A 23540-nucleotide genomic window follows, 5' to 3' on the forward strand; every position below is an offset into this window, starting at 1 on the left:
AAAAATTACTTTTTGGTTTCAAATGATAAGATTGGTTCAGATTCACTTCCGTCCGGGATGAGGCCTCTGGCGTGGGTGTAGACGATATCGGACCTCAGGAACTGCACTGCTTTACGGCTGAGGTATTACAAAATTTCCTATAACTTATGTAATAACCTGCATTTTGGCCACAAATACTCATTTCCACACCACCATAAATGAGGTAGAGTAAGTGGCGCGTTTTTTTTAATCGTGGTATCCCCAGGAGGCCTAATCCACATGCAATGCACTATTCCAAAATTTTGTGCACCCTCCTTTGCTTTGTTGTTCTTGATGGACCAGGAGTTTCGAGTTCATTGTCTTCAGTACCGATCGGAACATCACAGATAGTAATTTCTTCCACATCTGTGATGGGATTATCAGTTTCATTGCAATTTTCTTTGATCTCAATTTCTACATACGTTTGCTCAAAAACTATCCCTGTTTCTTCCTTTTCATTGCTATCTTGTAATGAACTTGCGAATTATCACAGGTTCGTGCATATAATCAAGCACTTTAATACAACATTCCTGCATGCACAGGCTGTCTACCTGGACAACTTTGTTTAAATATGGATTTCTTTGGAGTACATTATTTAACTTTATTTTTTCTTGATTAAAGAATGCTGATGTTTTATCACAGCCATTGAAGGCAAACAAGCATAATATATGATCTGATGCTTTATTATCAATGATACTTTTTGTTGTATGCAACTGTTGCGAAATTTTTTCTCTTCCTGGTTTCATAATATTTTTACGAACGTGACCAAGGCCGGGACACGTGCAGGTGTAGAGTTGGCTGGCGGCTGCCGCAACATGATATGTGCAGCGTGCGCCTGGAAGTTAACAAGGATTGTCGCTTTCCCCCCTCCTTCCCCCAACTCCCCGCGCTGCACCCTGCCTTTGACACGTAACTGAAACCTGACAGCTGCAGAGTTACGTGAGCCGCCGACACGTGTTTCGAGAGATTTCTGCCGTCGTGTCGGCGCGGAATGACGCGACTGGCCCCGGCCGCACTCGTGAGTTCCGGAAATGGCGGCCGATATATAAAAAGAGGACATCGGCCTCAGCAGGAGAGCAGTGAAGTAGGGAGTTTTCCCACGTCGGAGTTTCGAGCGAAGTTCCGAGCAAGGCGTCGAGCGGATCCTCGGCGAAGGCAAGTGTCGTCGGCAGCGGCAGAGTGCGGCAACGGAGTCCCGCGGCGGAGACCCACGAGGAGTGCTGCGTCGAGTGTTGCGCCAGAGCTGCGGCCCAGCTAGGTGTGCGGTGTGTGAAAACGAGTGACTGGGGAAGCAATTGATTATTTAGAAATTTTATAAGATTAATTGTAAGTGTAGTGGCCATCAATAAAACTGTTTAGTGTTATAAAATCTTTAATTGGGCTATCCTTTACGGCCCCCGGTAAATCGTAACAATATATATGTTTGAATGTGTAGATAGAGCAGTCAAAAGAATACGCTGGAACTATCGATTTGACAAAAAAAGTTGTTACGTTGCATTAAGTGTAGGAAAGTTTATCTAGTTATATAAAAAATTTTATTGTAAAATGAGTTAAGGAGATTGAAGAAACCTGTTGTAAGTACCATTTTTCCAATATGGTCGAATAACTAATTAATATTAAAAATGTATCTTTATGTTTAATATTGAAAGCTTAATCACTACATTTCCTTGTATTGTTTCATAACACTGTGAATCTTTTAATACTGACTATTTTGTAAGAATAAAGTATATTATTTAACAGGTACATGTAAAAAATATGTTCTTGTCAATAGCTATCTTATCAAAATGCCTGAGAAACACTACAGTGCATTATTATCTAAATATATACATATACAAATAAATTTGAACCACCTAAACTTTATATCTCAAGCCCTATACTAATCTAATGAACCAATATCATTTCAATTAATAATTTGTTCAACTTTGGTAATGAATATAATCATATATTGCATACTAAGTACGGTATATAAACATTTTACTGTGCTACCATGTAAATACTGTATTTACTCGCATAAGGGTCGCGGCAATTTTACCAGATTTGATGGGGGAAAAATTAAGTGACCTAAATGGAAACAAAATTTTTTAAAATTTTTGAGGAATTTTTTTTGCAATACAGTAAAATCCCGCCGATGCGACCCCCCTCTGATGGGTCCACTCCGTTTATACGACCGTTTTTTGAGAAACCGTGAAAAATTTCAGCAGAGAAAGTCGGAAATTTGAGTAAAATCGGCTGAAAAACAAGTCCGTTACACTTTGTTGGGCGCTATGTGTTCACGTGTATCTTGGCGAGAGCTGTACTGTAAGCAGGCAGGCATACAAAAGACGGCTAAAAATAGATACCACCCCTCTAGACTGTCCACGCAGCAGTGTCTAGCCGTGCTCGGCGCGTCCACTATCGCACGAAAAGCCGTCTCAGCTGTCATGTTATCTTACCCGCCCCCACGAAAAGCCACTGTGGTAGCTTACCTTCTTCGTGAGAAACTGTCAGCATCCTCCTCCCCTCCCACACCGCGTGCGGTAAGCCAGGTTGTATAGTCCATTATCAGTATACGATTGTCCTTCGCCGTTAATAAATACTTTATAAGTTATTATGATACAATTTGTTTATTAGTCACACAGCAGTTTCTGCGGAAAAATCACTAATACCTCGAATTTTATTGAATAGAAAAATATAGCAGGGCCGTAAATATATTTAATTTACTGCATAGTTACTTTTCCATCTGCATTCGAATGTGTTTTTCTTTTCCTTTTTTTACGCTGTGAAGGGTCGTGGATAATTGCTTGAGCTGTCAAAATAAACATCGCTGACGGCAAGGGCGGGAGCGCATCCTGTCGGTCTGTCGCTGTGATTATTTACTCCAAAAACATGTCACAGCATTTCAGGATAGCACTGTTCTTATATTTTAACTAACCAAGCGAATTTTCTTAACAAGAAATCAAACACACACAAAAAAACATCTTCGAAGAAGGGGGAAAAAACTGTTGAAAATGTTCACGCAGTAAACACAAAAAAAATGGTAAACTATGGGCGATGTTGCACCTGGATGGCAAACAAGTAGAAAAAGGGAAGGGGAGAAGCAATGGTTTCCCCAGCCAATATCTTATCTGTGTCAGGAACTTCCTCAAGCGTAAGACCAATAACACGTTTAAAACGAAAACCTCTGTAGATATAAAAAATCATAACAGGCCTTTTTTATTCGTAATTAAATTTACTACAACTTTTATTCTGTGAATTTTTTCAATACAAAGCACTGTTTTCGAGTTATAGTCTACAATCAAGACATTTTAAGAAGTTAGGAATCTAACTTGACTTCAAATTTCTATATTCGGTTATAACGAGTACTTGTTGTTACAACAATTTATCACGCCATTATCAGCTCTCGTAGTAGCGGAGTCTTACAGTACCCGTTAACTCTTTCGTGCACGGCGCGCCGGCCGTTCATGTCATTAAATTACCGGTACGACCTATATGGGGGCTGAGGTATTACAAAATTTCCTATAACTTATGTAAAAACCGAATTTTGGCCACAAATACTCATTTCCACACCACCATAAATGAGGTAGAGTAAGTGGCGCGTTTTTTTTAATCGTGGTATCCCCAGGAGGCCTAATCCACATGCAATGCACTATTCCAAAATTTTGTGCACCCTCCTTTGCTTTGTTGTTCTTGATGGACCAGGAGTTTCGAGTTCATTGTCTTCAGTACCGATCGGAACATCACAGATAGTAATTTCTTCCACATCTGTGATGGGATTATCAGTTTCATTGCAATTTTCTTTGATCTCAATTTCTACATACGTTTGCTCAAAAACTATCCCTGTTTCTTCCTTTTCATTGCTATCTTGTAATGAACTTGCGAATTATCACAGGTTCGTGCATATAATCGAGCACTTTAATACAACATCCCTGCATGCACAGGCTGTCTACCTGGACAACTTTGTTTAAATATGGATTTCTTTGGAGTACATTATTTAACTTTATTTTTTCTTGATTAAAGAATGCTGATGTTTTATCACAGCCATTGAAGGCAAACAAGCATAATATATGATCTGATGCTTTATTATCAATGATACTTTTTGTTGTATGCAACTGTTGCGAAATTTTTTCTCTTCCTGGTTTCATAATATTTTTACGAACGTGACCAAGGCCGGGACACGTGCAGGTGTAGAGTTGGCTGGCGGCTGCCGCAACATGATATGTGCAGCGTGCGCCTGGAAGTTAACAAGGATTGTCGCTTTCCCCCCTCCTTCCCACCACTCCCCGCGCTGCGCCCTGCCTTTGACACGTAACTGAAACCTGACAGCTGCAGAGTTACGCGAGCCGCCGACGTGTGTTTCGAGAGATTTCTGCCGTCGTGTCGGCGCGGAATGACGCGACTGGCCCCGGCCGCACTCGTGAGTTCCAGAAATGGCGGCTGATATATAAAAAGAGGACATCGGCCTCAGCAGGAGAGCAGTGAAGTAGGGAGTTTTCCCACGTCGGAGTTTTGAGTGAAGTTCCGAGCTAGGCGTCGAGCGGATCCTCGGCGAAGGCAAGTGTCGTCGGCAGCGGCAGAGTGCGGCAACGGAGTCCCGCGGCGGAGACCCACGAGGAGTGCTGCAGCGAGAGTTGCGCCAGAGGTGCGGCCCAGCTAGGTGTGCGGTGTGTGAAAACGAGTGACTGGGGAAGCAATTGATTGTTTAGCAATTTTATAAGATTAATTGTAAGTGTAGTGGTCATCAATAAAACTGTTTAGTGTAATAAAACCTTTAATTGGGCTATCCTTAACGGCCCCCGGTAAATCGTAACAATATATATGTTTGAATGTGTAGATAGAGCAGTCAAAAGAATACGCTGGAACTATCGATTTGACAAAAAAAGTTGTTACGTTGCTTTAAGTGTAGGAAAGTTTATCTAGTTATATAAAAAATTATACTGTAAAATGAGTTAAGGAGATTGAAGAAACCTGTTGTACCATTTTTCCAATATGGTCGAATAACAAATTAATATTAAAAATGTATCTTTATGTTTAATATTGAAAGCTTAATCACTACATTTCCTTGTATTATTTCAAACCACTGTGGATCTTTTAACACAGACTATTTTATAAGAATAAAGTATATTATTTAACAGGTACATGTAAAAAATATGTTCTTGTCAATAGCTATCTTAACAAAATGCCTGAGAAAGGCTACGGTGCATTATTATCCACATATATACATATACAAATAAATTTGAACCCCTTAAACTTTATATTTCAAGCCCTATACTAATCCAATGAACCAATATCATTTCAATTAATAATTTGTTCAACTTTGGTAATGAATATATTCAAATCATATATCGCATACTAAGTACGGTATATAAAAATTTTACTGTGCTACCATGTAAATACCGTATTTACTCGCATAAGGGTCGCGGCAATTTTACCAGATTTGATGGGGAAAAAATTAAGTGACCTATATGTGAAGAACAAATTTTTTTAAATTTTTGAGGAATTTTTTTTGCAATACAGTAAAATCCCACCGATGCGACCCCCCTCTGATGGGTCCACTCCGTTTATACAACCGTTTTTTGAGAAACCGTGAAAAATTTGAGCAGAGAAAGTTGAAAATTTGAGTAAAATCGGCTGAAAAACAAGTCCGTTACACTTTGTTGGGCGCTATGTGTTCAGGTGTATCTTGGCGAGAGCTGTACTGTAAGCAGGCATGCATACAAAAGACTGCTAAAAATAGATACCACCCTTCTAGACTGTCCACGCAGCAGTGTCTAGCTGTGCTCGGCGCGTCCACTATTGCACGAAAAGCCGTCTCAGCTGTCATGTTATCTTACCCGCCCCCACGAAAAGCCACTGTGGTAGCTTACCTTCTGCGTGAGAAATTGTCAGCATCCTCCTCCCCTCCCACACCGCGTGCGGCAAAAGCCAGGTTGTATAGTCCATTCTCGGTATTCGATTGTCCTTCGCCGTTAATAAATACTTTATAAGTTATTATGATACAATTTGTTTATTAGTCACACAGCAGTTCCTGCTGAAAAATCACTAATACCTCAAATTTTATTGAATAGAAAAATATAGCAGGGCCGTAAATATATTTAATTTACTGCATAGTTACTTTTCCATCTGCATTCGAACATGTTTTTCTTTTCTTTTTTTTTTTTACGCTGTGAAGGGTCGTGGATAATTGCTTGAGCTGTCAAAATAAACATCGCTGACGGCAAGGGCGGGAGCACATCCTGTCGGTCTGTCGCTGTGATTATCTACTCCAAAAACATGTCACAGCATTTCATAATAGCACTGTTCTTATATTTTAATTAACCAAGCGAATTTTCATAACAAGAAATCAAACACACACAAAAAATTAAAGGCAACAAAAGTTTAAATGGCATCTTCGAAGAAGGGGGAAAAAACTGTTGAAAATGTTCACGCAGTAAACACAAAAAAAAATGGTAAATGAAGGGCGATGTTGCACCTGGATGGCAAACAAGTAGAAAAAGGGAAGGGGAGAAGCAATGGTTTCACGTGTCAGGCCAATTGCACGTTTAAAACGAAAACCACTGTAGATATAAAAAATCATAACAGGCCTTTATTATTCGTAATTAAATTTACTACAACTTTTATTCTGTGAATTTTTTCAATACAAAGCACTGTTTTTGAGTTATAGTCTACAATTAAGACATTTTAAGAAGTTAGGAATCTAACTTGACTTCAATTTTCTATATTCGGTTATTACGAGTACTTGTTACAACAATTTATCACGCCATTATCAGCTCTCCTAGTAGCGGAGTCTTACAGTACCCGTTTACTCTTTCGTGCACGGCGCGCCGGCAGTTCGCGTCATTAAATTACCGGTGCGACCTATATGGGGGGAATCTTAAATACCAAATTCAAGACCTCAAATTATGGGTGCGACCTATATGGGGGGAATCTTAAATACCAAATTCAAGACCTCAAATTATGGGTGTGACCTATATTCGAGTAAATACGGTAAAACATGTTACCTTTATATTTATATTCATATCACTTACAATGTGTCTTGTATACGAAACCAAATAAATGACAGTGTAAATTATCTGTTTACATTATATATTCAGTTACATTTATTTTTGCAGTACCGAAGTCAGTATTCCCAATGTTATTACTTATTAGGTGTTGGCAATCTAGCCTCTTTCTTTGGCAACATTTTCAGCAGTTTTCACATATCTTTTTGACATATCACATATGCTTGGAAAAATTTCTGCAGACATTCAGGAGGCCTAAGATTCCTAAGTGAAGTTCCACTAGCTGTCACGATGACTTAGCATGCACTACTTTTGTATAAGAACCAGGACTGAAGGTCTGTCTGAAAACACATAACTGAAAATAAGAAAGAAAAAAATCCATGCCAATAAATTTAAATATGCCACATTACACTTCTTCAGCCAGAGGCATCGTTAAAGAAAGCCGTAACGTATACCACTTAAATCCAAGAACCGGTTATTAAGACTATTGTATGAAAACACTAAGTAGGAAAAGAAACCATGTTATTAATTAAAAAATATATGACCTTAAATTTTTATTCTCAGCCAGAGGCATCGTTAAGGAAATAAGCCGTAATGTATAACAGTTTCATCCAAGAATCAGGTCTTAAGACCTTTGTCTTAAAATATTTAAATGTAAAGTCGAAATAGAACACATGCTAATAATAAAAAAATATTTATTACCTTAACTTTTTTTTCAGCCAGAGGCATCGTTAAGAAATTAAACTGTAATATACACCAGTTAAATCTAAGAATCAGGTCTTAAGACCCTTGTCTGAAAATACTTAAATGTAAAGCAGAAAAAGAATACATGCTAATAATTAAAAAAGTATACGACCTTAAAATTTTTCTTCGGCCAGAGGCATCGTCAAAGGAATAATCCCTGAAACACAATAAAAGTAATGTCAGCATTTAATTAATATTGAAGGATATACATTCAAATCGAACAAAAATGCTAGCTAACTATTACTGCAAGAAAATGTCACATAACCTCTTTAAACTATAAGAAAATTTAAATTGCAGTCAGAGGACAATTTACCTGGAATAAGTCATCATAGTTCAGTTTCGATTTTACGAACGACCTCCTCCATCCCCTGGTTGTTCCAATGAAGCTGATCAATTATTCCGCTATGGCAGAACCTGAAGAGAGAAAAAACAGGTAAAATAATATGACCACAAAGTCACCTAGCCGCTGGGTAGCACAGTTACTTTACATCTCAGTAATTGCTGAAGCAGAACTGCATTGAACTCCTGTGGAGCAGTCATATCTAGTAATACATGCTAACAAATTTTTTGTGTGTGGTAATTATTTAATTAGACAATAATAAAACAATTGCTTGGGAAAACTGTAAACATTACAAGAGAAAAAGTAAATTATAAAAATAAACACTGCAGTAGGCACACACCAGCACAATCGCAAGTTATGTGTGTGTTACAATGGGTAAGGGATGAACCCCCAAGTTTTGTTAAGAGTACCGTATTTACTCGCAAATAGGTCGCGGCAATTTTACCAGATTTGATGGGAAAAAAATGAAGTGCGACCTATATGTGAAAAAAAAATTTCGAAATTTGAGGAATTTTTTTTTGCAATACAGTAGAATCCCGCTAATGCGACCCCCCTCTGATGCGTCCATTCCGTTTATACGACCGTTTTTTGAGAAACCATGAAAAATTTGAGCAGATAAAGTCGAAAATTTTAGTAAAATCGGCTGAAAAACAAGTCTGTTACACTTTGTTGGGCGCTATGTGTTCACATTTATCTTGGCGAGAGCTGTACTGCAAGCAGGCAGGCATACAAAAGACGGCTAAAAATAGATACCACCCCTCTAGACTGTCCACACAGCAGTGTCTAGCCAAGCTCAGCGCGTCCACTATCGCACGAAAAGCCGCTGTGGTAGCTTCTGCGAGAGCATAAGAAACTCGTCCGGCCATGCTGGCGGTAGCGGCGGCTTGACGTCATACGTGACGTGACGCTTACCTCTCCCATCCCCTGCTAATTCTTTAAGGCTCATCCCTCCCAGAGCCCCAAACCATGTAAAGACACCCTCCCCCCCTTTTCCAACCAACATTTCAACACATTCCCTCCCTTATTTCAACCTTCTGCGTGAGAAACTGTCAGCATCCTCCTCCCCTCCCACACCGTGTGGCAAAAGCCAGGTTGTATAGTCCATTCTCTGTAAAATAAATATTTTTATGGGCTTATACAACTGTCCTTCGCCGTTAATTAATACTTTATAAGTTTAAGTTATTATGATACAATTTTTTATTAGTCACACAGCAGTTTCTGCTGAAAAATCACTAATACCTCGAATTTAATTGAATAGAAAAATTTAGCAGGGCCGTAAATATATTTATTTTACTGCAGAGTTACTTTTCCATCTGCATTCGAACGTGCTTTTTTTTCTTTTTTTTATTTACGCTGTGAAGGGTCGTGGAAAAGATAATTACTTGAGCTGTCAAAATAAACATCGCTGACGGCAAGGGCGGGAGTGCATCCTGTCGGTCTGTCGCTGCGATTTATCTACTCCAAAAACATGTCACAGTTTTTCAGGATAGCATTGTTCTTATATCTTTTGTTTATAGCCGAATGTTTTCTACCTAATCCACACAAGTTCCTTCGCCACGTTTTGAACGAAAATAACAACCAGCCGGCTAGCATAGCCGAACTCACGTGACGTGAATTCACTTAGCGTGAGTATTTATCGGAACCCATAACTAAAACCGCTGTAGATATAAAAAATCATAACAGGCCTTTTTTTATTCGTAATTAAATTTACTACAACTTTTAATCAGTGCATTTTTTCAATACAAAGCACTGTTTTCGAGTTATAGTCTACAATTAAGACATTTTAAGAAGTCAGGAATCTAACGACTTCAATTTTCTATACATATTCGGTTATTATGAGTACTTGTTACAACAATTTATCACGCCATAATCAGCTCTCGTAGTAGCTGAGTTTTACAGTACCCGTTAACTCTTTCATGCACGGCGCGCCGGTCGTTCCCGTCATTAAATTACCGGTGCGACCTATATGGGGGGAATCTTAAATACCAAATTCAAGACCTCAAATTATGTTTGCGACCTATATGCGAGTAAACACGGTATATAAAGGCATGAATTTTAACAGTTATAAGTTATGCAAAGCTGAAAAAGTAGTAGGTAATACCTACAGAACGAAGTAGACAACTTTAAATCATGGTAGTTTATTTTTAAAAAAAGGTTTTAAAATTATATTGAGACTGTAATTTTTATAGGTATATTTTTTTTTAAATGGACATCCGAAACTTCCTGCCAGTGTTATCCTCCCATCTGGGCGCACTGGCTAAAGGGGATGAAGGAAGGGAAGGGCAGACTGCAGTTTTCAAAGATTTACGAACTATTCACTTGTCACATGAGGCTTAAAGTGAAGTTAGAAAGACATGTGCGTGTTGGTCGCCGACAATATACTAGGCGTTACCTAACTGTAATCTTTTGCCTTTTAACCGGGGAAAGATTTGGGTGCTAAGATAACCTCAGTAAGCAACATGTGTAGGTGTATAGAGCTTGACCTGAGACACCTAGGTCTTACCCTAACTTGGACCCCTCCCGCACACTATAGCTTAGTTTAACTTAGGTTAGGAAATTAAAAATAGTGTTAAGATATTTCTGGTACCGGCACCGGGATTATAGGCTACTAACGGTTCCCGGTGCCAGTTAATTTGCCAAGAACCAGCGGAACCGAGAACCAGAACTGGGACCAAGCCATCACTATTTTGTTATATTAATATTCCCAAGCAAATTGTGATTTGAAACCTAAGAGTCACTTCAGAAACTCTTTTCAAAGTTACATTTAAGAAATAAGCAAATGCAAAGAGACACTGAGATGGCTGTTTTTGTAAGCATTCAGTCCATGCCAAATTTTCACATGACTTCATTGGCAACTGCAATTTTACTTAAGTCTCCTGTACTCTACAGGTAAGATTAATAGCTGCTACCAGTCAGGCACCTCAGTTTGGTATCAAGGGTGTACTGTTCCCTCTCCTGAGTTAGACAATAATGCTACCTATATGTTTTCCTAGTCAACATTTAAATATGGAAGGAAACTTACATTCCTTCTTATCAACCATATTTGTACATACATACATACATATTATATATATACATATTAAAATATATATATATATATATATACGTATATATATAAAATAAATGTAATCAATTCGAAACATAAATGGATACATGAAGTACTTACTCCTCAAACATCATTTCCTTGATTGGCCCATCCGTAAACAATGTGAAAATGTCTATCAGGCATAGACTCTTGTTTTCTGGAAAAATTAGGTATGCTCATTAGGTTAAACCATCAACCTCATTTAGCCACATTACAGAAAATCACTGCTACTTAAATGTAACTCAACTAAATAGGTTAAAACCTTATGCTAAAATCTTGTTCAGTTACTTGCATTCATGTATTATCACAACCCAAAGATGGTATAAAATCAGGGATTTAGGTTTTTAGTAATATGTACATTGTTAATTCACTAAGTAATTTTATTAGAAATCGTAGTTTCATCATTTAAAGGAATCAGTAGAGGCAATATTATATGGTGAATAGAAATAAAACTGAAATAACAGCGAAATTAAGTCAATACACTGCCAAACACTGAAATGGAAGTCGGTAACACCTCACAACACCAAAATCCAGCAAAATTTACCTCTGTTTCCTCATTACAACTATTAAAATATATAATTTCAGAAATCTTTAATTTTTTAATTAAAACCCTTTAATGTTTTGTGCAAAGTAAAAAAAATAATCTATGTTCTATTAATCTGTTTCTAAGGGAAATAAAAAGTCTACAGCAACAAATCATACAGCCATGGGTAAAGGCCTACAAAAAAAAAATCACTAGAAAATGTATATTGTTACGGTCATCAACTTCCTCTTATCTGTGTTGACCGTAAAGATGGATATGAAGGGAAGTGCAACTGAAAAGGTGATAATGAAATGAATTGAGGGAGGCTGAGGGGGAAAGAGAATGGAAAGGAATTGACCGGGATCGTATGTATTCCCAATATTGTGACGGCCCTATCAGGTTATCAGGTTGGGGGAATCCACCACTCGAGTCTTTCCTTTATGCATTAAAGGTAGGGTGATGAGCCCCCATTCGAAAGATAATTAAAGAAGTTCAAGCTGTAAACGCTTCAACAAAAATCGGGTTATTTCAACATATCAACAAACAGTTTATTGGTAACATATCACTATCAGGTTACATAAAACCATTTCCAACCCCTTCTCTTAACAAAACATATATGAATTTACCACTTGATTCTATCATGGATATTGTTGTTATCGAATAAGTCATACTGTCGGCCATTTCCCCAGCTTGTAATATAATCTCATTTGCTTTGAGACTCATGTTTTGTCAGTGCGTTTACCTTATTACTACTAACTGTTGCGTACAAGTTTATCCCTAGTGACGTGATGTTTACTATAAATTGCTCCTTGTGGAAAATAAAAGTTACAAATTTAGGCATTCCTCCTTTGTTTGAAGTCCATTAATTTATTTTTCGTGTTTCCCGTGTTACGATGCGTAACTGTGGAGACAAAGTGTTAAGATCCTGGCGGCAGAGTAGCGCGGCTTCCCATTGACAGACTAATTTCTGGAGCGAATTCTCCCGGTATAAGAAGCTGTCTCTGATCGCATTTGTGTCTGTTGATCAAAACATAACGGGTCCTCCTTGGTCGCGCTTCTGACATCACTACATACACCCCTCCTCCCCTTTCCAATGCTTCTGACCGAATTACGCTTCGCCGTAGCCAAGGTTGCAATGACTGGTTGTACGTGGCCAACAAAACTGTTTGTTGCCACTGCAGGGTTATACTATAGTTTGCAAACACCCTCCTGCTGCATCTGGCCTTGAACGTTTCCTGCTGTTTGTATGTTTCATCATCCTGCCTCGCTGGTCGTGATTTCTCTCTTGTCTGGTTTAAGTTAATCTTTATTACATACAAGTATATTGATTGTGGTCTTTTAACATTGCACTACTGTTTTGATGGATAGTGTATATTGCTGTTTTTTTTTTTCTAAACTTACTCTTGTATGTGTGTGTGGAATGTTTCAGGTACTTAAATATTTGAAGTGTCTAATTAAAATTGTTGAAGGAATTTATCAAAGTAATTGTTCTTGTTATGTAATTGTTCTTCTTATGTACTTGTTATAAAAAAATTAACACCAACACAATTGTTTCAATTTATACAGTACAAATGGAATTTTGAAGTGTTAAGCTGCATGTGATGACATTTATACTTTGTGATAGTTTGAGTAGTGGCAACAAATAACATGCATTTGAAATGGATGCACACTTCTGTATCTCACGATTGTTGCTATCAACACTAATATTTGTTATCAGTTTCGGTGTTATCAGAGGTTACACTTAAGACGTACCTGCGATGTGCCTGACAAGTTGATTAAACTTGAGCAGGAGATCATTCCTTCCATCCTCCTTTGGCAGAACTCGTATGGGAGGCACCGTCATGAGCACCAGCTCACAATCGATGCTCAGCAAAAACTGCACAAGGTTGTTATACTTCAGGTACAACCACTTATATCTAGAGTTTGCCTGCAAAGAAAACATACACGTAGCATTATTGTAGTGTAACAAAGCACTTGCATGACTATAAACTGCTGTGAAGTACATGCATTTGTCTGCCCAAGGTCTTGGAAACAAAATTTTACTGAACTTTTAACTTGTTATAGCTCCAATACCATTAAATATTAATTGATATAATCTGTTAGTCAAAGATATTATCTCTCTATTCACCAACACATCATCGGTCCCTGTTAACAGGAGCACTTTTCTTCCTCTCAGTTCCTCCTGTCTCCTTTTTGCTGTGCGCAGATTGTTTTGCAGCTTGCTCCCAGAGACTGACAAACCCAAGATCACTTTTCCGTTTGCTGAAAAACAAAGAAAATGTATAATTTCATTTCTACACTGGACTTATTATAAACAGTAAGTATATGCATGTTTAAGACTCACCATTTCTTTCCCACGGTAGGGTTATCCCATACCTGGTTCTGCTTACATGATGCCCTAAATGCACCATCAATGAACTGCCCAGTAACAGGTGTCCTCTTATTTCCTGTAAACATCCATTAAAATGATTATGTACCAGTATGTTCACTTTAATCACATGTTTTCTTTATAACATATAGGTACTTAAATATACTGTGTATGTCTATAACAGGTCGTTAGCCAGGATTTTATTTACATATTTATCATTGACTCAAATAAAACTCGGTCACACTAACATCTCAGGAAACATTTCACTCATAGAAGTCCATCACTTACACATTGAAATTAAAATAGTGATTGTGCTTGAGAAAAGAATGCTAAAAATTTAATTTTTTGGATTTGTATGGGGAGGAGGGAGTAGGGATGCATTGTTGTAGCCCACTAAAAGGATAACATCTTTTTTATTGGAATCATTTTGTTGTTTAGTAGATAGTTTAGAATTCTTCGTAGGCCTTTGATAAAAACTTCATTTGTATGGTATTACCGTTTGAGTACTTCTGGACCGAGTCCCATTTGAATGATTCTAATCCTTTCAAATTAATTCCTGTGTAACCTCATGTAGCCAAGTTGCTTAAATAATTTTATTCTGATTTCACTGGTTCTTTCTGTTTTAAAACCCTGAAAAAAAGGGGGCGGGCGGGGGCGGGTTCGGACGAACCCCCCCCCCCAACAATGTCCCGGTCTATAATTCATAACGTTATAAATAATCATGAATGCTGCGGTGAAATTTAACTGTAGGGGAGAGTGGGCCAGAGTGAGACATGGGGTACAGTGAGACATGTCAACTCCAACTATTATAAAACTGAAATTTGTTTCAATAAATCCCATGTTGGAACCCTTCATGACCTCCATTTTGATTGTGTTTTAATGTTAATGACACCTGATATTAACCAGATTTTAAAGTGTTGGTTTTCGGGTAACAAAAGTAATATTTTCTTTCCTTAGTTTATTATTTTTCATACTTATATTTGTTGTTATATGTTACTTATTAAAACATTAACTTGATGTGCACATATTGAGGAATAATTAATGGAGTCACAGACAAGCTGGTTATTATAGGTTAGGATTTTCAATTCATAGATATGTGTGTAGTAGTGTGGGGCACAGTGAGACATGTCTCACTGTACCCCATGCTGTAAATTTTAGAGCTAGCTTCCGTTTCGGGAACATCCAGCCCCACATTGGATTTTGCTAATTTTTAGAAGACTATATGAGAAAAAAAAAGGTTTTTGGTTATGTTATGCAATTTTAACTGTTAAATATTTATTATCACACAAAAATGTCTTTTTTTTGGTAGATAGGCATATATGTTCTATAAAATAACAAAGCAAAATTAACATCAAATTACTTGATACTTAAATTCAAGTTACATTAATTATCAAACTTTCATATCCATTTAACCCATTTTATTTTTAAAAAAGGTTTAAAAAAATTGGTTTTCAGTCATGACACGCAACAGGAAGAGAAGAACAACTATTGGAACATTTAAAGAAGATGACATGATGGCAGCTGTAGAACTTGTGGAGGAAGGCTTGTCAGTGTGAAAAGCTGCAAAAACTAAAGGTTTAGCTTTTCAGACACTTCACAGGTGAGTCTTAGTTATATGAGATTCAGGCCTACTTATGGTTTATAAAACATGTCTTTCTCAACAAAATTTTTTCGTGTTTTAGGTATGTGAGAAAAAAGATGAATAATCCTGAAATGGCTAACGTGAGGATGTGTTCCAAGTAGGTACAACAGTCGCCAAGTGTTTACCACTGAACAAGAAAGCGAGTTGAAAGATTATCTGTTAACTTGTTCAGCTATGTGTTATGGCCTGAGTTTGATGAACTGCAGAGAATTAGCATTTGAAATGGCATCAAGAAATAGTATTGATTGTCCCGAAACATGGAAAATCCAATAGAAAGCTGGAATAGAGTGGGGCCGGTTTTTTTTTGAAGAGGCATCCAGACTTATCCCTAAGGCAGCCAGAAGCTTGCAGTTTGTCACGTGCTACATCATTTAATAAACATAATGTGGGGCTGTTTTTCGATAAACTTGAGACTGTGCTTAAACGATCTGACCACTTCTCAAATGGATTGCGTATCTTCAATCTTGATGAAACTGGTTGCAGCACTGTTCAAAAACCAACCAAAATCATTGCAGGAAAAGGAGTGAAACAAGTTGCAAAAGTAACAAGTGGCGAGAAAGGCAGCCTCGTCACATCATGTTATATTGTCAATGCAGCAGGGAATGCTCTTCCTCCAGTCATAATCTTCCCAAGAGTTCATTTTAAGGGACATATGCTTCGTGGTGCACCCACTGGAAGTCTTGGCCTCGCAACATAGTCAAGATGGATGAATGGTGAACTCTTTGTAGAAGTTTTGCACCATTTTGTGAAGCACTCATTTTCCTCGCTAGAAAATCCCGCTGTTTTGATATTGGACAATCACGCGAGCCACTTAAAGATAGAGGCTATCGAGTTAGCCAAGAAAAATGGGGTAACAATTTTAACAATTCCTCCTCACTGCAGTAATCGCCTTCAACCACTTGATGTATCAGTGTTTGCGGCCTTCAAATCTTTCTATAATGCTTCGGTTGACTCGTGGATGATGAGAAACCCTGGAAAAACAGTTTCGATATATGATGTGGCAAGTTTAATTTGTGAAGCACACGAAAAAGCAATGACGCCCGCAAACATCACATCTGGATTCTGCAAAACAGGGATTTTTCCTTTTAACAGGAATGTGTTTTCAGAGAAAGATTTTTTCGCAAGTGCTGTGACTGAAAGGGAAATTAGTCCTACACCAGAAGCTACGAGACGGTGCAGTAGTAAAGACATTCCAATCCACAATTCAATGGTGACGACTGGAGATGGACATTCTGAAGAAAATAGCTTGACACCTAGTTACATAAGCCCACTAAACATACATAATTATCCCAAAGCAGGAAAGAGATTGGAGTCTGCTACTAAAAGGAAAAAGGGAAGATCTTTCATTCCAACTGACACACCAGAAAAAAACCAACTTGCTCTTCAATACCAACATAAAATGAACAGCAAGAGAGGTCTGTTCAAGAAGTCTGACCCTAGAAAAATGAAATTCACTGAGATTTCAAATGAAGATGAAGAGTTTTCTGAATCTGACGTTTCTTCAGACAATTAAGAAATACAAGTTCAATCATACGACCAACTTGCGAGGAAGCCTAAAGAGAAGGTGACTTTGTCCTGGTAGAGTTTTCAGGAAAAAAAAAAATTTACATTGGGGAGGTGCTACGAGAAATAGACGATATTGAGGATTATGAAGTCAAGTTCCTGAGGAAAAGTGAAAAAATGTGGAGGAATGTTTTTACCCAGATGTTCCAGGTAGGCCTATTGCATCAGTTGCTGCAAAAGACATTAGAGCATTATTGCCTGTTCCTTCTGAACATGGAAAAACCAAAAGACAAAAGTCTTACCTCAAATTGTGAGTAGATTTTGGACGGCTGAATGTTCTATAAATTTTTCCTGGCATTTATGTTGAAGTGCAGTGATTGTTGTTAGGTAAATCAGATTTTTGTAAAGCGTATTCAGTTTGTCTCACTGTGGACCACTGTCTGTCTCACTGTGGAACATCCATGGGGTACAGTGAGACATTTGATAAGTAATGAAGAATTTCTTTTTCCAAGAAAAGGTCTCATATATTACGGAATTTATAGTTTGCAATAATAAAGAGCATTAATCAGGCTATTTTTTGGTATAAGAAGATGTCCTTAAATGTAGAAAAGTAAACAGTGATTTAAAATAAAACATTTTGTCTCACTCTGGCCCACCCTCCCCTACTGTGGCCCTTTGGGATGGCAAACATTGCTGCAGTCATTTACATTAAAAACTACAGTCAAAATAAGCACAAGAAATGTTATCTTAATAACAAGTATTATTTGATAATAATTACCCCGCCCATAATGGAACAAGAGCAACCCCGCCATTTTAAGGCGTGTCAGCTCTTACGCGCCATTTTAAATTATTAATTTATGCAAACACTAAGAATGATGTAATTATTCCTTACATCCGCACGCTAACACCCATCGAAACGGAACCTTGCTTGCGATGTTACATAAATTTATTTTAAAAAAAAAAAAAAAAAAAAACACTTCTCATATATATCTAGTGTTTGCCAAAGTCAGAATAAAAAACCACACGTTTAAGCACACAAGTTGATGACAGGTAGCTTGAGTAATTGGATAGTTTGTTAAGGGGATTGGTGCACCAGCATCGTATTAAAAAAAACAATATATTTGTTAATGATTCAGCTACTAGAGAATATTTGAACCATTCTGGTGTAAAATTATTTTTTTAATTTTTTTATTTTAATTAAGTTATTGCTGATTTTCGGGAATTTTTTAAATTCAAGCTTTATTAATAAACTATAAAGAATTCAGTGGTAAAACTTTCGCAGATAAATTTTCAGACACGGGAGATATGACTGTGACCATTATTTTATCTGTAATCATTATTAATTTAACGTATTTACAATTTGAATTTTAATAAATGAGCTGCTACGAAATTGCGTGATATTCATTTGCGAATTTAATAACATTCGCGTTTTCATTTGTAATTCAAACGCCAATATATCTGTCGGCTGAATGATTGACTTTATTTTAGTCTTTAGCTTATTGCAGTCGGACCTAAAGTAAAAACGTAGCTGTAGAAGTTTGAGCAGCGTGCAAGCTCGGATACGAGAAATTATGGAGCGCGCTGGACAGTAGTGACACCTTGCGACAGTTTCCCGAACTGTTTGCAGCCAGTGTTTTCTCTCGTTCCCACCCTGCCTCAGCTGTCTGCTGTTTACGAAGGGGAGACGGGATTTCGCGCGAAACTGATATGAAGGTCAACGTACTCATTTTCAGTAGATAAGAGAACGTGTTTGGTCTAGCTCGGCGTATAATTGAATGGTTATTCTCTGTTATTATTTAACACAGTGATTTAGCTAGATGTTTTTTGTTGTAAGCGTGAGATTTATTCAGGAATAAAATGCCGAAGAAACCTCCACCAAGCATAGTACACAAAAGAACAAAACTATCGAAAGCCATTAGAGCGCTTAGAAAAAAGAATAAAGAAAGATAAGAGATTATTTTATTATAGCTTTTTTACCATACATTTATTTTTCAGAGTTGCGTATGTACAACGCGATGGACGCGATGCGACAACATAAAGATGTGTAAAATTGTAAACATGCTTTTTTTTTTCCAGCAATGCGTGAACCATTCATAAACTATACTCAACATGTATCCGTATGATTACGTTTGAATTTTTTTTATGACAGGCATCAATGTTAACAAGTTTATTAAGCCACAATATACTTTTTTTCAGAAAAATAAGTGTAGCAGAAAACACTCAACATAGTCTCACACAAAATCAGTTTACATGAATGCAGTTTTAAGAAGTAAGCTACGTAAATAATAGTTAAACATTATTTAATATATGCTGGTAACGTTTCCAAAGTATCAGCTTCGCCTTCATTCACGAACAATATTCGTGGCCTTATTTATTTATTTTGCTGGCGTTTCGTTGGTGACTGTTAGGACTGCAAAATTAGTAAACATTTTTCACCCTATCCTGAGTTAAATCTAAGTGTGCGCGGTTAGATGAGGACCTAGATGTGTCTCATGCTTACGCCTTTACACTCTACTCATGCGGGTATTAACCATGCGCGTAAGGGCGTGTTGCCAATGACCTGTACGATAGTCAATCCTTTACGGACTCGAAAAATGTCACCTGCTCATTGGCTACTTGACTTGTGACAACTGTTTGTTATAATGCCTGTGATTCATCGTTGATTTTGTTAAGGAGTTTTCAGGGATTCAGAGCCTCCCATTTAACTGTGGCCGAATTGAAGAAGCAGTACAAATGTTACATTCTTGAATTCATAGCGAATGGAAACCACAAATATTTACTGATGTAGTGGTTGGTAAAAAAAAATATTATTCGTATCGCGTCCATCGCTTCGCGCCATGGTGGTTCCTATATTATATGGATTTACAAAATATAACGATTCATTTACGACACTTAAGATAAGGTGTGTAGGATTTTAAGAATTCACTTGAATTAATATTTAAGAACATATTTCAGGATAACTTGTGAAGACGCTCGTACAGACGGCACCGGTTGTGATGATTCATTGTTAGGGACACCTGTATTTCGAGAATACATTTCGTGTCAAGGTATTTCACAAAATGCTGTAGTTTTTCTCCTGTGGTTATTGGCTGAGAGCGGTGAGAGGTGTCGTCCCGCTCTTGACGAGGCCAATGAGAATGTGGTCACAGTACTGCTGCACCCTCACAATTTGCCTTTCCTCTTATAAAAAGCTACAGTATTTTGTGAAATACCTTGACACGAAATGTATTCGCGAAATACAGGTGTCCCTACTCATTGTTACCAGAGCAGGGGCCATCTCGTGTACACGAAGTGGCATGCGAAACCTCAACACAACTCGAAAATCAGTGAGTGTTACATTGAAATGTGTCCGCTACAAATGTTCAGGAATTATAATTTTGAAATCGAGTAGAAATATTTCTGCAATTAGCATTAGGTATATTTTAATAGACATTGAAAGCGAATCATTAAGTAGCTTCAAAATCCAAATACCAGAATACATATAGTCTGTAACAATACAGACCTCACCGACTAGATATGGTCCAGATTGTTAATACTAACACATTTGAAAAAAAACTGACTAGTTAATGAATATGTTGAAATTTTGTAAACCTGTTACTTAAGATGATTGGTGATGTAATAATGTCTCTTGGAAACTACATAAGATTTTAACTGCTTTTATTTCTCCATAAATTCGCAAATCACCATGGCGGCCAATTTACGATCACGATTTAGTTCTTAAATTTTAAATTAGTTTATTTGTTGAGAGCCTGGTACAATGTATCTGACCACTAAAGCGATCCGAGCCGCGTAGTGTATACTACTGCGAGGTTGCAGAAGTAGGCTCGGGTCGGGACGAATTTCGCTGTGAAGAAACAAAGGTTTTTAATACATAGAAAATTATCCCAAAGCCGAAATTTGTACAGTAGTAGAATGAACATTTATTAGTAACACGTCAAAAGTGTAAGTACTGCCGCAAACCTTGTGTGTCACACCGAAAACGAGTAGTTAAGTCCAAAATTAAATTTTTTTGCAACGATCCACAATAATGGATATTGCAAATGCAGTTTATGGAGTAGACCTCAGTATGGAACCCAAAATAATCTAGAAACATTGCCCTATCTGAGGATAGTGATAAAAAGCACAAAGTTTAACATGTTTCTATAAAATAGACCTTTTAAATCATTAAAGTTAACGAATTCACTTTCATTCAATTTTAAGGAAATATAAATACATCTTACATAAACTTAAAGAGCCCAACGTGGAAATCGCTTAAAGTAATCGTTGTTGCATATTTATTCATCTTTCAATTGGTATATTTTTTAAGTGTCTCATACAATTAGTCTGACTACTAAAGCGATCCGAGCCGCGTAGTGTATACTACTGCGAGGTTGTCGAAGTAGGTTCGGATCGAGACGAATTTCGCTGTTAAGAAACAAACATTTTTAATACATGGAAAATTATCCCAAAGGAAAAATTTTGTACAGTAGTAGAATGAACATTTCTTAGTAACACGTCAGAAGTTTACCGATGAAACTTTGTGATCACACCAATAAATGAGCAGTTGAGTCCTTAATGATAATTTCTACAATGATCCACAAAAATGTTTCGTAAATTTAATAACTTTAATACTTTTTTAAGTCGGTTCTCATTATGGCACCAAAGTAATATAAAATAATGTCCTACATGGTAACTGTGATAAACACCTCAAAGTTAAAACGTCCTATTATTAAATTGGTAATTTTAATCATAAAAGGTAAGAAAAAAAAATATTTTTTTATAGAAATTTGACTACATGTTACATAAATATTTTGAGCGTAACGTCAAAATCACTTCATAAATATTGTCTGTGTTTCTTTTTTTTTTTAAGGTTTAAATGTGTATATTTTGAGTGTCTGGTACAATAGTCTGACCACTGATGTATTTCAAGCTGCGTAGTGTGTGTGCAGCAGTGTTAAAGTCGCTCGTGCTGGGACGTTTTTTGCTCCAGAAAACTAAGGTTTTTAATGTATGGTAATTCCAGACTGAATTTTACTCTGAAAGAATAAAAGTTTCCTAACTGCAAGTGATTTTTGCTGCAAACGTAGATAAAAATCTTCCAGGATGCAATTTGCATAGATAAAAATGTTAGTATGATCGACTCTTTAATTTCTAAATTATAAATAAATAACAATAGAACTTCCCGGAAAGTTGTGATAAACTGACGATATTGCGCGAGTAGCAGACCCGTACGTGACTACAGAGAGAGGCTATTTTCCTTGACCGTTAGGATTTCTGGGACGAACACCCTCTCACAGCTGGGGTCATAAAATACGGTCAAACTCTTGCAAAAACATCCACCACCGCTCTTTGCCACTAGCAATTCAACGAAGTAAGCTAGGCGCAGCACTCCAATGAATTAACTTAGAAAAAAAATTACTAAATATGTAATTCTATCAATACATTTTACAACACAACTTATGTATTATTTATTTTCTGGAAAAAAATAATATTATCATCCGAATTATGTTATAAAAGTGACAAAACTCAATAAGCACATTAACGGTGTATCGTTTTCTTCAATTGTTATATAGTAAAATAATTTCATACAATTAAATATATATATATATTTTATAATATAGGCTACATTAAAATTTTGCACAGTTCTGATCTAAAATAATATAATGTATTAGAAATAAAAAATAATTATATTTTTTGGTATTAAAATAATTTTTAATAATAAAATTTTTGTAACAAAATACGAACACACATATATAAAACCAGAGGTCCTCTAGAATTTTGATTTACAAGTTCCAAGCAGAAATTGTTTATTGTTAATTTTATTGTATCAAAAATGATTCATATATAAAAAAATAATATGTATATCTCAATAGATGTAACATGAATACACCCTATCATATGCATTAAATATATTTTAAGTAATCCATAAATAAGACCAAGTTTATTGAGTGTCGCAGTACGCAGCGTGTTTCAAAGCCCGCCGGCCGTGAAAGATCAGTACGGCCGCAGTACACTGCAACGCTCGGGCAGCTTTAATGAGGCAACTAATTATGCTAGACTCTTTATAAATATACTATATTAAAGCTAAAAGTATAATTAAAAACATTTATTTAGACATTTTTTCGCATTGGGCTCTTCAAATCGGTGTAAATCGTATTTTTTTCTGGGTGGCAAAGATAAAAAAAAAAATATGTCTTGAATTAATCGCTTTATATCATATATATTAAAAATTTAAATTTTTTCTAACATTAATGGGTGTATTAAAGTTTCTAGATTATTTTGGTAAGTTTATGGACAGTCTAAATTAAAAACTGTATAAATGGGTAGCATTTTAATGGACTGATGCAAGTTGCTGTCACCT

The 23540-nt window shown here is 36.7% G+C and overlaps 1 long non-coding RNA gene across 1 annotated transcript; it reads right to left on the reverse strand.

The window, feature by feature from the left end:
• Window positions 1-6132: 6132 nt before the first annotated feature.
• Window positions 6133-14348, reverse strand: LOC134533709 (uncharacterized). The gene is made up of 6 exons (XR_010075374.1): window positions 14032-14348; window positions 13816-13949; window positions 13440-13614; window positions 11246-11321; window positions 8053-8153; window positions 6133-7896 (listed from the first exon to the last, which is right to left on the reverse strand). It is a non-coding gene; the product is annotated as an uncharacterized LOC134533709 (long non-coding RNA).
• Between the last annotated feature and the right edge of the window lie 9192 nt (window positions 14349-23540).

The sequence above is a fragment of the Bacillus rossius genome, chromosome 7, assembly GCF_032445375.1.
Source record: "Bacillus rossius redtenbacheri isolate Brsri chromosome 7, Brsri_v3, whole genome shotgun sequence".
Taxonomy (NCBI): domain Eukaryota; kingdom Metazoa; phylum Arthropoda; class Insecta; order Phasmatodea; family Bacillidae; genus Bacillus; species Bacillus rossius.